The sequence below is a fragment of the Drosophila suzukii genome, chromosome Y (genome assembly GCF_043229965.1).
Source record: "Drosophila suzukii chromosome Y, CBGP_Dsuzu_IsoJpt1.0, whole genome shotgun sequence".
NCBI classification, from domain to species: Eukaryota; Metazoa; Arthropoda; class Insecta; order Diptera; family Drosophilidae; genus Drosophila; species Drosophila suzukii.
In genome coordinates, this window is record NC_092085.1 from 3,295,952 (window position 1) to 3,311,155 (window position 15,204).

General features: G+C 40.4%; 2 long non-coding RNA genes across 5 annotated transcripts in view; one reads left to right on the forward strand and one right to left on the reverse strand.

Moving 5' to 3' along the window:
- Positions 1-825: 825 nt before the first annotated feature.
- On the forward strand, positions 826-1,969 carry LOC139353655 (uncharacterized). Of its 3 annotated transcripts, none has more exons than XR_011604865.1 (3): positions 826-1,199; positions 1,432-1,748; positions 1,803-1,969. It is a non-coding gene; the product is annotated as an uncharacterized lncRNA (long non-coding RNA). The 3 variants fall into 3 exon arrangements; XR_011604866.1 differs by lacking the exon at positions 826-1,199 and having other exon boundaries at positions 1,220-1,602; positions 1,669-1,748; XR_011604864.1 differs by lacking the exon at positions 826-1,199 and having other exon boundaries at positions 1,208-1,748.
- Positions 1,970-15,000: 13,031 nt separating this feature from the next.
- The window catches only part of LOC139353662 (uncharacterized), a 397,947-nt gene continuing 397,743 nt past the window's right edge, over positions 15,001-15,204 (reverse strand). For both annotated transcript variants that reach the window (XR_011604880.1, XR_011604879.1), the window contains one exon: positions 15,001-15,167. This is a non-coding gene — a long non-coding RNA (uncharacterized lncRNA). The remainder of the gene's footprint in view (positions 15,168-15,204) is intronic.

Sequence of the window (15,204 nt, forward strand, 5' to 3'; positions counted from 1 at the left end):
AGGAATCTTAACACGTCGCCTTTAAGTTCTGCTATTTTCGGCATTTTAATGTTGTTTTAGCGACTAGGTTGGCAGTTCTCTTTACGAGCGACACAACTATATGTACCTCACAAAGTTCTGCATCTGCTTTCTCCCTTGACCAATACACACAAACTCCTTGTATGCATGTATGTGCTCCGGCTTCTAGAAAATTCTGACTTGCATCGACTTGTAAAATTCACCAATACTCACAACCGCTTTGTGTGTATGTGCTTTGGCTTCTCTTGAGACTTCTGCTGCTCTTGAGACTTCTGCGGCCACAGGCTCACTAAGAATCCTGATCTAACTGATGTGCTTGACTCCACGGGTTCACTAAGATTCCCGATCTGCTTTCCTTGAAACCGCCTGCCACGTAGAACTGGAACAAATCCGTAATTTGCAATTTAAGCTGTCACATAGACCTGGGAACACATCCCATTGCAAACTTTCCACGCCGACGATTCTTGCTGCTTTCTTAGAGTTCTTGGCACAACTCCTCCGCTTCACACATTTCCAACCACACTGATCCCACTTCTGAACTGAGAAGGGTAGCTTTTTGAGTGGTGTAGGTTTTATTTAGGATAGTTGTGTTGGATATAAGGTTACATATAGAAATTATAACTATAAGTGTTCTGCGCACGTTCTGCTCTTGAGTACGACTCTGTCTCGACTACTTTACATTTGTAGAGTCTGGTAACATTATAAAAAAGGACTTATTCTACACTAATATTGAAGGTTTGGTATATACTATATTAGGCGCTGTTCACACGAGTGATACACCAATCGAAACCCTTCAGTTCTGCAGTAGGGACGCGGTGACATGGCTCAAGGCAAAAAGCTTTTTTTGTTTTTTTTTTGTGCCTAAAACGCTGTGCCGCTGTTGACGTCAGCAGAGCAGTCGGCGCAGCGTAGAAGACTGCCCACGAAAACGATCGTGCAACAAAGAGAGGCAGATATTCGGATATATCCCTCTCTTTCTTGTCTTATAATCTGCCTGCACTCCGCGCTCGCAGAGACAAATTTCGGCTGGTCCGTTATTTTTTTTGCGTCTCTCCGTTATGTTCGGCTAGCGACTAATATTTCGGCGGAAAAATTTTCGTGGAGCAGCGACATGTGAATGCCCTAATATTTTAGGAGCATTATTGTGTATCGAAAAAAACAACTAATATTGTTTTATAAAAGTAAACTATTTGATTATAGTAAAATTTAGTATATTGAATTTACTTATAATGTTATATTTACTTATTATACATTTTTATTACAATATAATTTTTTAGTTAAGTTATAGAAATTTAGTCCGTTAAAATTGATTTAAGTATTTAAAACATTTAAGTATTACCATTTAAAAAAAAATCGTATTGTATTTTTTACTCAAGAAGTAAAAACTATATAGTCGGATATATTTCACTTTAGAAAGGGTATAGGTGCAGTGGCACGCGCCAACAGCGAAGAGAAAACAAAAGAAATCTAGTAAAGGGGTGAGAAGACTTGGTGCATTCTGTTTGAGTGATTGAAAGGGAAGCATCCATTTTAATGGTGCGCAGCAGAGTTACTTTAATCGTTTAGTTAATATAATAAAGTCAGGTAAGTGCTACATTAAGTTTAAGATGTTGTGCATTGATCTTAGTTTAAAGTACGTAAATTTTGAAGGTATTCAATGGGTTCCGTTAGCCGAAAGTGGATGACGAAATGTTTTGTGCCAATAAAAATTCTGCAACAAGCTATAAAAGGTAAATATACAATTAAACAAATAAAACGCATTTTTTAAACATATGTTTTTTCAGGAGCGTTGGCCAAGGATTCAGAGGACCCGGACAAAGGTTTAAGAACGGCGATGTCTAACGTTAAAAATAAGCTTACGAAGCAAAAAAACAGAAACAATAATTGTACAATTTTTGAAAATCTAAATAGTACCATATAATTAAAATGAATTAAAATGAAATGAATTAACTTCTATATTTTTTTAATTGAAAACTCATGGAAAAATTCTGATTTTCACAAGTGATTCACTTGGGACATGTCCCTTGCAAGTGATTTCACAAGTGAAAACTCAAGGAAAAATTCTGATTTTCCCAAGTGTTTCACTTGGGACGTGTCCCTTGCAAGTGATTTCACAAGTGAAAACTCAAGGAAAAATTCTGATTTTCCCAAGTGATTCACTTGGGACGAGTCACCGGCACGTGACAGGCCATACGAAAAATGAGTATAAGGAACAAGTGAAATCCCGTAGGACTTCGAAAAATTTTCATTTGAATTTTCACTTGTGAAAATGCGGACATCCCATACAATTTTCTATATGGAGCGTCACTTGTTCTTCACTTGTGCAAGAGGACATGTCCCACGGGATTCACAAGGTGATTCACAAATGAAACTTTTTTTTTGGAACTGAAGGGAAGGTATCGTAAAAACCAAAAAGATTGCATACCAAGACTGTCGAAATATAGATTTGTTTGGGAGAAAAGGCGGTGAAAGTGTAAAAGTAAAATTTTAGAAAATTGGAGCTGCTGGATACGGTGGGGCTAAAAACCCCCGGCTATTTAGCTAGTTTTATTCTTACTGGGAATAAGCGTCGAATGACCCCTCATTTGTTGAAATGAATTTTAAAAGCAATTAAAACTTATACCAAAAGTACACCAAACTTTTATAAACTATATACTCATGTTTGTTAAATTAAGTTTAGTTCGACTTAACTTGTTTCCAGTCCATTTTTAAAGTACTTAGACCAGATAATAATGAGAAACAACACGATCCTTGAACGATCACATTTTCCCCAATTTCAAAGGCGACTCAACATACAAGCTCAAAGTGTCCCAACTTACAGACCTCCTAATTTTCCGACCTCTCCCCTAAAAATTAAAGAAATTACATGAATATTTTCTTGTTATTTTCAGAAATAAAAATGTAAACGTGACCAAGGCTATAGAAGCCGCTTTAGAGCTAGGACTAATAGGGACGTCAGGCCGTTTGTCAGAAAACGAGTACCAAATAATTCTTACGTCTTTACGTAAAAATTTTTATATTGCCAATAGTGGATATTTTAAGCAAAAAAATGCTTGAAAAAAATGGCAGAAACGAATTTTCCTAAATTACAAAAGAGTTTTAGAAAAGTTGAATTTAAAAAGAAAGACTTTTTTATTGGAAAATAAATCAGAGAAATCAGAAAATGAATTTCCTGAAGTTAGTGGTAGTGGCTTCCTGAATTGCAATCACTTCCGCTCTGAAATCACTACAGTGGTCTGGTAGGCGGAATGAGACTTTTAAGTCTAGTTCGGGGGAAAAGACTCCCCCACCTGTTTGGGAGTTAAGCTTGGAGCCGTCAGTGTATATGTTGACGGCGTTTACGAATTGATGTGGGAGGTTGTCCCAGTCTGAACGGATGGGTATATAAATTTTGTATCTTCTTTCGAAGTCGACTATGGGTGGGGCGTAGTCTGTAGAACGTGGTAGGGGTGAATGCTTTGATAGGATATTGGAGTGACCCGTGGAGCCTGTTGTCCATGCCGCTGCTTCACGGAGCCTCAGAGCTGTGGCTGATGCCCAGCTTTTGGCAAGTAGGTCCAGGGGTTGGAGATCGAGAATTGTATTTAGTGCCTCAGTGGCGGTAGTGCGCAGCGCCCCACTGATGCAGAGCTCTGCTCTTCTTTGGATCTTGTGAAGGATCCGGAGGTTACAGTTTTTATCTAGAGAAGGCCACCAAACGATGTTTCCGTAGAGTAGAATGGGCCTGACTATTGCAGTATATAGCCAGTGAACTATCATGGGGGAGAAACCCCACTTCCTCCCCATGTCTTTTTTACAAGCGAAGAGGGCTATGGCCGCTTTGCGTGTGCGATCTAGTATGTTATCAGTCCAGAGGAGCTTTTTGTCAAGAATGACACCTAGGTACTTTGCTTGGTTGCTAAAGGTTAGGCGCGTTTGGTGTAGTTTTGGGGGAACTAGAATTGGTACCTTGTACTTCCTTGTAAAGAGAACTAGTTCGGTTTTTTCCGGGTTAACTCACAGTCCACAGCCAGCTGTCCACCGGGAGAGGGTGGATAGGGCTGTCTCCAATAGATTGCAAAGGGTTTGCGGGAATTTACCCTGCAGTAGGATAACCACGTCATCCGCGTAGGCTACCACTTTTGTGCCCGCCTCTTCTAGGAGTGAAAGCAGTTTGTTGACCACTAAAACCCATAGAAGAGGTGAGAGTACGCCCCCTTGTGGGGTTCCTCTACTGACGTTCCTGGTCGAGTGGGCCGGTCCCATAGTGGAGTGCATTACCCTGCTGGTTAGCATGGTGTGTATGAGTCCCACTATGGGCCGCTCAATGCCCAGTTCAGTCAGAGCACAAGTAATCGCCGTTGGGGTGACGTTGTTAAAGGCGCCTTCTATGTCTAGAAACGCTACAAGAGAGTATTCCTTATTGCGGAAGCCTCGTTCTATACTGTACACTAGAGAGTGGAGGGCGGTATCGGTTGACCTACCCTTACGGTACGCATGCTGTGCGTCAGAGAGTAGGCTATGGTCGATGGTTAGTCTGATATGGGTGTCGATTAGCCTTTCCAGGGTCTTCAACAAGAAGGAAGAGAGACTGATCGGGCGGAAGTCCTTTGGGTTGGTGTGGGAGGGCTTGCCGGCTTTCGGTGTAAAAATTTCCTTAACGTCCAGCCACCTTGTTGGAATATGGTTTAGAGCAAGGCAGCCGTGGAAGATGGCTGTCAGCCAGGGAAGGGACATATCTAGTGTCCGTTGTAACTGGGCCGGGAAGAACCCATCTGGGCCAGGTGATTTGAAGGGCTTGAAAGAGTTGACATCGGATGTGTCCCAAACCTACCTAGATCGATAGATCTTATCTTTCTTAACAATCTAGCATTTTAGAATTTCCGATTTGGTCCCCAAAAAGCGAGAAAATTTAAAAATAAAAAGAGCCCCCATGTTCCAAATTCCACCGTTCCACTTTCGTTGCTAACAGGCCGACGCTAATTTGAAGATGTGCGTCAAATTAGCGTCGGCCTGTTAGCAACGAAAGTGGAACGGTGGAATTTGGAACATGGGGGCTCTTTTTATTTTTAAATTATCTCGCTTTTTGGGGACCAAATCGAAAATTCTAAAATGCTAGATTGTTAAGAAAGATAAGATCTATCGATCTAGGTAGGTTTGGGACACATCCGATGGCAACTCTTTCAAGCCCTTCAAATCACCTGGCCCAGATGGGTTCTTCCCGGCCCAGTTACAACGGACACTAGATATGTATGTCCCTTCCCTGGCTGACAGCCATCTTCCACGGCTGCCTTGCTCTAAACCATATTCCAACAAGGTGGCTGGACGTTAAGGAAATTTTTACACCGAAAGCCGGCAAGCCCTCCCACACCAACCCAAAGGACTTCCGCCCGATCAGTCTCTCTTCCTTCTTGTTGAAGACCCTGGAAAGGCTAATCGACACCCATATCAGACTAACCATCGACCATAGCCTACTCTCTGACGCACAGCATGCGTACCGTAAGGGTAGGTCAACCGATACCGCCCTCCACTCTCTAGTGTACAGTATAGAACGAGGCTTCCGCAATAAGGAATACTCTCTTGTAGCGTTTCTAGACATAGAAGGCGCCTTTAACAACGTCACCCCAACGGCGATTACTTGTGCTCTGACTGAACTGGGCATTGAGCGGCCCATAGTGGGACTCATACACAACATGCTAACCAGCAGGGTAGTGCACTCCACTATGGGACCGGCCCACTCGACCAGGAACGTCAGTAGAGGAACCCCACAAGGGGGCGTACTCTCACCTCTTCTATGGGTTTTAGTGGTCAACAAACTGCTTTCACTCCTAGAAGAGGCGGGCACAAAAGTGGTAGCCTACGCGGATGACGTGGTTATCCTACTGCAGGGTAAATTCCCGCAAACCCTTTGCAATCTAATGGAGACAGCCCTATCCACCCTCTCCCGGTGGACAGCTGGATGTGGACTGTGAGTTAACCCGGAAAAAACCGAACTAGTTCTCTTTACAAAAAAGTACAAGGTACCAATTCTAGTTCCCCCAAAACTACACCAAACGCGCCTAACCTTTAGCAACCAAGCAAAGTACCTAGGTGTCATTCTTGACAAAAAGCTCCTCTGGACTGATAACAGCCTAGATCGCACACGCAAAGCGGCCATAGCCCTCTTCGCTTGTAAAAAAGCCATGGGGAGGAAGTGGGGTTTCTCCCCCATGATAGTTCACTGGCTATATACTGCAATAGTCAGGCCCATTCTACTCTACGGAAACATCGTTTGGTGGCCTTCTCTAGATAAAAACTGTAACCTCCGGATCCTTCACAAGATCCAAAGAAGAGCAGAGCTCTGCATCAGTGGGGCGCTGCGCACTACAGCCACTGAGGCACTAAATACAATTCTCGATCTCCAACCCCTAGACCTACTTGCCAAAAGCTGGGCATCAGCCACAGCGCTGAGGCTCCGTGAAGCAGCGGCATGGACAACAGGCTCCACGGGTCACTCCAATATCCTATCAAAGCATTCACCCCTACCACGTTCTACAGACTACGCCCCACCCATAGTCGACTTCGAAAGAAGATACAAAATTTATATACCCACCCGTTCAGACTGGGACAACCTCCCACATCAATTCGTAAACGCCGTCAACATATACACTGACGGCTCCAGGCTTAACTCCCAAACAGGTGGGGGAGTCTTTTCCCCCGAACTAGACTTAAAAGTCTCATTCCGCCTACCAGACCACTGTAGTGTTTTCCAAGCGGAAGTGATTGCAATTCAGGAAGCCACTACCACTTCAGGAAATTCATTTTCTGATTTCTCTGATTTATTTTCCAATAAAAAAGTCTTTCTTTTTAAATTCAACTTTTCTAAAACTCTTTTGTAATTTAGGAAAATTCGTTTCTGCCATTTTTTTGGAGCATTTTTTTGCTTAAAATATCCACTATTGGCAATACAAAAATTTTTACGTAAAGACGTAAGCATTATTTGGTACTCGTTTTCTGACAAACGGCCTGACGTCCCTACTAGTCCTAGCTCTAAAGCGGCTTCTATAGCCTTGGTCACGTTTACATTTTTATTTCTGAAAATAACAAGAAAATATTCATGTAATTTTTTTAATTTTTAGGGGAGAGGTCGGAAAATTTGGAGGTCTGTAAGTTGGGACACTTTGAGCTTGTATGTTGAGTCGCCTTTGAAATTGGGGAAAATGTGATCGTTCAAGGATCGTGTTGTTTCTCAATATTATCTGGTCTAAGTACTTTAAAAATGGACTGGAAACAAGTTAGGACGAACTAAACTTAATTAAACAAACATAAGTATATAGTTTATAAAAGTTTGGTGTACTTTTGGTATAAGTTTTAACTGCTTTTAAAATTCATTTCAACAAATGAGGTGTCATTCGACGCGTATTCCCAGTAAGAATAAAACTAGCTAAATAGCCGGGGGTTTTTAGCACCACCGTATCCAGCAGCCCCAATTTTTTAAAATTTTACTTTTACACTTTCACCGCCTTTTCTCCCAAACAAATCTATATTTCGAAAGTCTTGGTATGCAATCTTTTTGGTTTTTGCGATACCTTTCGATTGGTGTATCACTCGTTACGATCGTTATCAGGAGCGTTGGCCAAGGATTCGGAGGACCCGGACAAAGGTTTAAGGAAGGCGATGACCAATGTAAAAAGCAAATTAACGTAACACAAAATTAGGCTTACTAACAATAATTGTCCTTTAACAGAAAACCTAAATAACATTATTTAATTAATATATATTTAAAAATATATACAAATTTATGTATTTTCAATTCGATTTAGCGTCGCTTGTGACCGGTTGTGTTTATCTTGTGCTCTGTGATTTTTGTCAATTTGTCATTAATATCTGTGTTACTGGTGCCTTGATTTTGTGTCTTAGTCGTCGTCTAATCGTTTAATTGTCTATTTTATTGTAGCAATTTTAACAAAACCTAACTCTGATTTTAACCTGTGCATTTTGTTATTGTAACTTCTGTAAGCTGCGGTGCATTTGTTTCAATAGCTTTTGTTGTTGTTTCCCATAATCTGTAATCTCTCTCTCTTGTAATCTCTCTCCCGTTTCTTGTCGTCGCAACTGTTGTCGTGTATATTTTGTTTGTGTTTCGCAAGCCACGCTCAGTCGACAGCCACTCTGTCGCGCTCTCTCGCTTTCGCAGTCTCTTCGCGCTCTTATACTTTTGTGTTTTTGTGTGTCTACATTTTTATTGTTTGATCCCAGTGTCAAATTAAGTGAGGTATTTATAATTCTTTTGATACTTTGGTTTTATAAACAACTTTTTTTCTTAAATTTAAATACGTAAAAATGGCTCTTTTTTGTTCCAAGAAAGATTGTGAGTTTGGATCGTCACCTAATGATGTTTTTATTTATCGTCGTCTCTGCAATACAGTCATTCATCCAAAATGTACTGGACTTGTTGGCAGAGTAAAAGATTTTATTGATCTGCGTGTTGGTTTTTCGTGGACTTGTGCCTCTTGCGTTGAAATAGACCGTGATTTGGATGGCTATGTTGCGCTGACCAATGATCGTTTTATGAAACTTTTTGATAAGCTTATGAGCGTAGTTGCTGATTTTAAAGAGTTTAAGGCGGACCTTGATAATAAAAAAATGTCAGTAGGGTCACCTAAACGCAAAAAGACCGCTCTTTCAAAATCTGCTCCCGTAAAGGCATCAGTTCCAAATCCCAACTTAGCTCCAAATATTTGTACCCGATCGGTAACGGCAGCTATGTCGGCATCTACTGGGTCTGGGGGACCTAAAGTTTCTCTGACAGCAGTACCCATAGGTACCAAAGACTACCAGACTAAGGGGTCAAACCCTATGCAGCTTTCTGTGCCTACTGGTGAAGTTAGCTCTATAGGAGTCCCTAGTCTTGGTAATCAGACGAACGATGTTCAGATTGCAAATGGTGGAAGAAAGAGCCTCTCGGTTGTTCCATATAGGAAGCAATTATTTGTGTCTCGTTTAACACCTGAAACCACATCTGCAGATGTTTTGGAATTTATACAACTGGAATTCCCATCTCAAAACATCACAGTGGAGGAGTTTAAATTTCCATATGTTCGTATGATATCTTCATTTAAAATATCTGCTCCTCCGGAAGTATTTAATGTACTAAATTCTAAAAGTTTTTGGCTTAATGATGAATTGGTCATTAAAGAATTTGTTCCAAACAGACGGAGAACTAATAATAGGCCTTCCACGACTGTACCTGCGCCAAAAAACTGAGCAGCTTATTTTTGGCCTATCAAAATGTTAGGGGACTCAATATGAAACTACCTAAGCTTTATGCTGACTCCTCTGCCTTTTCTGAAGACATTCTGGCCTTTACTGAGACTTGGCTGAAACCGGAGATATCAGACTCCGAAGTTCTGTCTAAAAATTTTAATACGTATAGAACTGATCGCTCTCCTCGTAGGGGGGTGGGGTGCTGGTTGCCGTTACCTCTACTTTATCATCGGAGAGAATATACTTTCTTAATCCCAATGACATAGAATTCGTTGGTGTTAAAGTTTCTTTGAAATCTTTTTCTATTTATGTAACTTGTTCTTATATTCCACCTGGATCCGACTTAACAATTTATGAGCAACATTCGTCTGCAATAAAAACTGTTTTATCTCATATTTCCGAAAGGGATCTTTTAATTGTTTTGGGTGATTTCAATCTCCCTGACATTTCTTGGTCCCTTTCCACTGACTCACTTGTCTCTACCCCTTTATCTGACCATGACTTCGTTGCCGGTCTGTTAGAATTATCATTACAGCAAGTTAGCTTTATACGTAATTCACTAAACAGACAATTAGATCTAGTATTTGTTTTAGATCCGTCTGAAGTCACTGTATCTAGAATTGACCCACTAGTTGTGCCTGAAGACCAGTATCATCCCACATTAGAACTTACAATTTGTCTTCCCAGCATTGATACCCTCTCTCCTTCACTTTCTCCAAATAAATGTAGATGCTTTCGTAAATGTGACTTTAGTAAACTCAACAACTTGATTTCACAATATAACTGGACAAATTTATATAATTGCTTGGATATTGAAAGTGCTACGGAACTATTTTATACTGTCCTAAACTCTTTTTTCAGTGAATGTGTTCCTGACAGTTTTCCTCCTAAGTTAGACAGGCCACCTTGGTTTACCAATCAGTTGCAAAGACTTAGAAACCTAAAAACAAACTTCTATAAAAAGTACAAAAAGTCGGGTAGGCCATCCGATTTTTCAAGATATGTGGTGGCTCGTACTAATTTTAATGTACTTAACACTCATTGCTATTCCATGTATTTGAACCAATGTAAATTTGAATTTTCAAAGGATCCGAGGAAATTTTATAACTTTGTCAATGCTAAGCGAAAGTCTTCAGCATTGCCATCATCCGTACGATTAAACTCTATTGAGGCATCTACGGATCCCGAAATTGCAGATTTATTTGCTGAATTCTTCCAATCTACTTATAGTTCTGTTTCATGGTCTAATTCTAGCTACCCTAATCACTTAAACAGGGCAAATTGTATTTTTTCTCCTGTAATCACCGAGAGTTCTCTCTTAAGGGATTTAGAAACTATAACGCCAACCTATTCTCCGGGGCCAGATGGACTCCCTGGGTGTGTTCTTAAGTTTTGTGCCCGAACTATTTGTAAACCCATTCTTAAACTTTTTAATTTGTCTATCTCATCATCTGTTTTTCCTACTATCTGGAAAGATTCTTTTATTATTCCACTCCACAAAAAGGGTGCGAAGGTTAATGCTCAGAACTATAGAGGAATCTCCAAATTGTCTGCAATTCCTAAAACATTTGAACGCATTATTACCTCTCAGTTGCAACATTTGTGCTCCTCTTTAATATCGCCGTGTCAACATGGTTTTGTTAAGCGTAGATCGACCACCACTAACCTGCTCGAATTGACATCTTTTGTACTAGATGGATTTAACAAAAAATTACAGACGGACGTTATATATACAGATTTTAGTAAAGCCTTTGACTCTGTTAACCACTCTCTTCTTTTATTCAAATTAGATCTGCTTGGGTTTCCGAATAATCTGTTAACTTGGATTTCAAGTTATTTGAATGGTAGATCTCAGAGGGTTTTATTCAAAAACGCTGTTTCCAAGATGATCAACGTGACATCTGGAGTGCCTCAGGGCAGTCATTTAGGCCCTTTGCTGTTTACTCTGTTTATAAATGATCTTCTTTCTATCGTAAATCACTCTCGTGTACTAATGTATGCTGATGATGTTAAGCTTTGTTTTTCATATAATAACATTGAATCTGGTTTCTGCTTGCAGTCAGACTTAAATAGATTCCAGGAATGGTCTCAGTACAACCTTTTGAATTTAAACTATCTTAAATGCAACGTTATGACTTTTTATAGGGGTACGCCAATGTTCATGAGTTACTCTCTTCAGAACATGTCCTTGGACCGAATATACTCAGTAAACGATTTAGGTGTTCTCCTAGATCCTAAACTTAAATTTGACTCCCACATAACCTCTACTGTAAATAAAGCTATGAGTGTTCTTGGGTTTATAAAGCGTTGGTCTAAAGAATTTGATGATCCATACACTACCAAATTATTATTTACCTCACTTGTCCGACCTAATTTAGAATACTGTTCTTCCGTTTGGAGTCCTCAGTATCAAGTGCACATTGACCGTATAGAGTCCGTACAGAAACAATTTCTTCTTTTTGCCTTACGTGGTTTGAACTGGGATTAAAACGTCAGGTTGCCTTCTTACTCGAGTAGATTGCTATTAATTAATTTGCCTACTCTAGTAAGCCGTAGAATTATGCTTGGTACTATTTTTATGAATAATCTTATCAGAGGCGATATTGATTCTGTAGATTTGGTAAGCCGCCTAAGTTTCAATGTTCCTGTTAGACTAATGCGAAACTACCATCCTGTTAACTTGCCACGATGTTCATCTAATTTTAGTCAGCATGAGCCCTTTCGCGTTCTTTCTAATAATTATAACAACCTGTATCATTTAATTTGTTCCTCAACTTCTATCCCTGTACTAAAAACTAAAATCTTAGCTCATTTGCTTTAATCTTGTTGATCTATGTTTTGACCTGTCTTTATTTGTTCTATGTACCTTCCTCGCGAACCGTATTTGCCCGAAATAAAAATGGGCCCGCGCGTAACAAGCACGTGCTTGGTGTCGTTTGGGCCACTTGTTTGTACTGCTCTTAGTGCATCAACGTTCAACAATAATAAAAAATAAATTCTATAAGTGAAAACTCACGGAAAAAATCTGATTTTCACAAGTGATTTCACTTGGGACGTGTCACTTGCAAGTGATTTCATAAGTGAAAACTCATGGAAAAATTCTGATTTTCACAAGTGATTTCACTTGGGACGTGTGACTTGCAAGTGATTTAATAAGTGAAAGCTCATGGAAAAAATCTGATTTTCACAAGTGATTTCACTTGGGACGTGTCACTTGCAAGTGATTTAATAAGTGAAAACTCATGGAAAAATTCTGATTTTTACAAGTGATTTCACTTGGGACGTGTCACTTGCAAGTGATTTAATAAGTGAAAACTCATGGAAAAAATCTGATTTTCACAAGTGATTTCACTTGGGACGTGTAACTTGCAAGTGATTTAATAAGTGAAAACGCATGGAAAAAATCTGATTTTCACAAGTGATTTGACTTGGGACGTGTCACTTGCAAGTGATTTCATAAGTGAAAACTCATGGGAAAAATGTTATTTTCACAAGTGATTTCACTTGGGACGTGTCACCGGCCCCTTGTGATACCACATGATCTCCGAAAAGATCCGTTTCCCTAGCTCATGGGTTATCTGCTTTCGCGAAGTATTCTGTTTTTCTCAAGAAACATAGTAGTTTGTGAATGCTTACGTCCTGAATGGCCGCAAGGTTCGGAAGTGTGTAGCAACCTAGGGTTTGAAAGCGCTTTAGGTTATGCGCTGGGCAGAAGCATAGGAGGTGTTCGATGCTCTCCTCTTCGTCTATCTGTTTGCAGCTGCGGCAGAAGTCGTGGTTACTTAGACCCAGCCTTATCGCATGAGTCCCTATAAGACAGTGGCCCGTGAGGGCATTTAGGAGAGTGGAGATGTTCTCCCTGCTACATTGTAGGAGAGTTTTTGTTCTTTTCGTGTTGTAGTTTGGCCATGTGAGTCTAGAATTGTGGCATGTTGAGATTGAGTTCCAACGGTTGTTGGAAAGAGTATACAATCTCTACCTGAGATGGAGCTTGCAGGTAGCCATGTGCATCCCTACCGTATCCTTATCGCGAAGGATATCGGCGGTTGTCCCCTGTCTTGCTAGCTCGTCTGCTATGCAGTTGCCCTCAATGTTGCGGTGTCCAGGCACCCAGATGAGGTTGATACTCAGATGAGTGGCCATCTCGTTAAGAGATTTGCGGCATTCAGAGATTGTTTTTGAGCTCGTTGTGTAGGAGTCGAGGGCCCTGAGGGCAGCTTGACTATCCGAGAAGATGAAGATATCTATGTCTTGATGTACAGACGTGTTCAGGTGGGTAGTGGCTTCCTGAATTGCAATCACTTCCGCTTGAAAAACACTACAGTGGTCTGGTAGGTGGAATGAGACTTTTAAGTCTAGTTCGGGGGAAAAGACTCCCCCACCTGTTTGGGAGTTAAGCTTGGAGCCGTCAGTGTATATGTTGACGGCGTTTACGAATTTATGTGGGAGGTTGTCCCAGTCTGAACGGGTGGGTATATAAATTTTGTATCTTCTTTTGAAGTCGACTATGGGGTGGGCGTAGTCTGTATAACGTGGTAGGGGTGAATGCTTTGATATGATATTGGAGTGACCCGTGGAGCCTGTTGTCCATGCCGCTGCTTCACGGAGCCTCAGCGCTGTGGCTGATGCCCAGCTTTTGGCAAGTAGGTCCAGGGGTTGGAGATCGAGAATTGTATTTAGTGCCTCAGTGGCGGTATTTATTTATTTATATTCTGGTTTTGGGACAATTGCAAATTGCCACCAACCACTTAATTTAGCTATAGCTACTGGGCCTTAAGCTATTTACATATTTTCTGCAAAAGTTTATTTATATATAGTTATTAACAAAATTTAGATATTGTTATATAAGCGTATGGCCTTGATGAAATCATTGGCGCTGGCGATATTGGTGGATTTTGGGGATAGGGCATCAGGTGACTTTATGGAGAGGAAAAAGTGCAGCACGTTGTTTCGCGTACTGCAGTGCTCGCACTGGGGTGGGGGTTGTTTATTGAGAACATGCTCATGGGTGTATCTTGAGTGTCCAAAACGTAGTCTTAAGAATTTTGTGAGATCTCTGCGGTTGATGTTGTCTTCGGATGGGATGGTGTAATCTTTAATTGATCATTTCTTTTCGTTGACATATTTGTAGTGTTCAGATGCATTTTGCCAGATCGATTCCATTTGTTTTTTGAAAGTATTTTTAATGAATAACTGTGTGTCTGTGAAGTTATAGTTGCATTCCATAACCTGTGGGCTTCTTTTGTTGTGAGCTTCTTTTGCTGCTAGGTCTGATGTGTCGTTACCTGGAATCCACAGTAATATAATCTTTGGTTGGTGGCGGTTGAGGATGTCTCGAGTACGAACGGTATAGAAAGATTGGTTATTGGTGTTGGTAACTAAAGTTACAGCCCTTCAGTTCCAAAAAAAAAGTTCCACTTGTGAATCACCTTGTGAATCCCGTGGGACATGTCCTCTTGCACAAGTGAAGAACAAGTGACGCTCCATATAGAAAATTGTATGGGATGTCCGCATTTTCACAAGTGAAAATTCAAATGAAAATTTTTCGAAGTCCTACGGGACTTCACTTTTTCCTTATACTCATTTTTCGTATGGCCTGTCACGTGCCGGTGACTCGTCCCAAGTGAATCACTTGGGAAAATCAGAATTTTTCCTTGAGTTATCACTTGTGAAATCACTTGCAAGGGACACGTCCCAAGTGAATCACTTGTGAAAATCAGAATTTTTCCTTGAGTTTTCAATTAAAAAAATATAGAATTTAATTCATTTCATTTTAATTCATTTTAATTATATGGTACTATTTAGATTTTCAAAAATTGTACAATTATTGTTTCTGTTTTTTTGCTTCGTAAGCTTATTTTTAACGTTAGACATCGCCGTTCTTAAACCTTTGTCCGGGTCCTCTGAATCCTTGGCCAACGCTCCTGAAAAAACATATGTTTAAAAAATGCGTTTTATTTG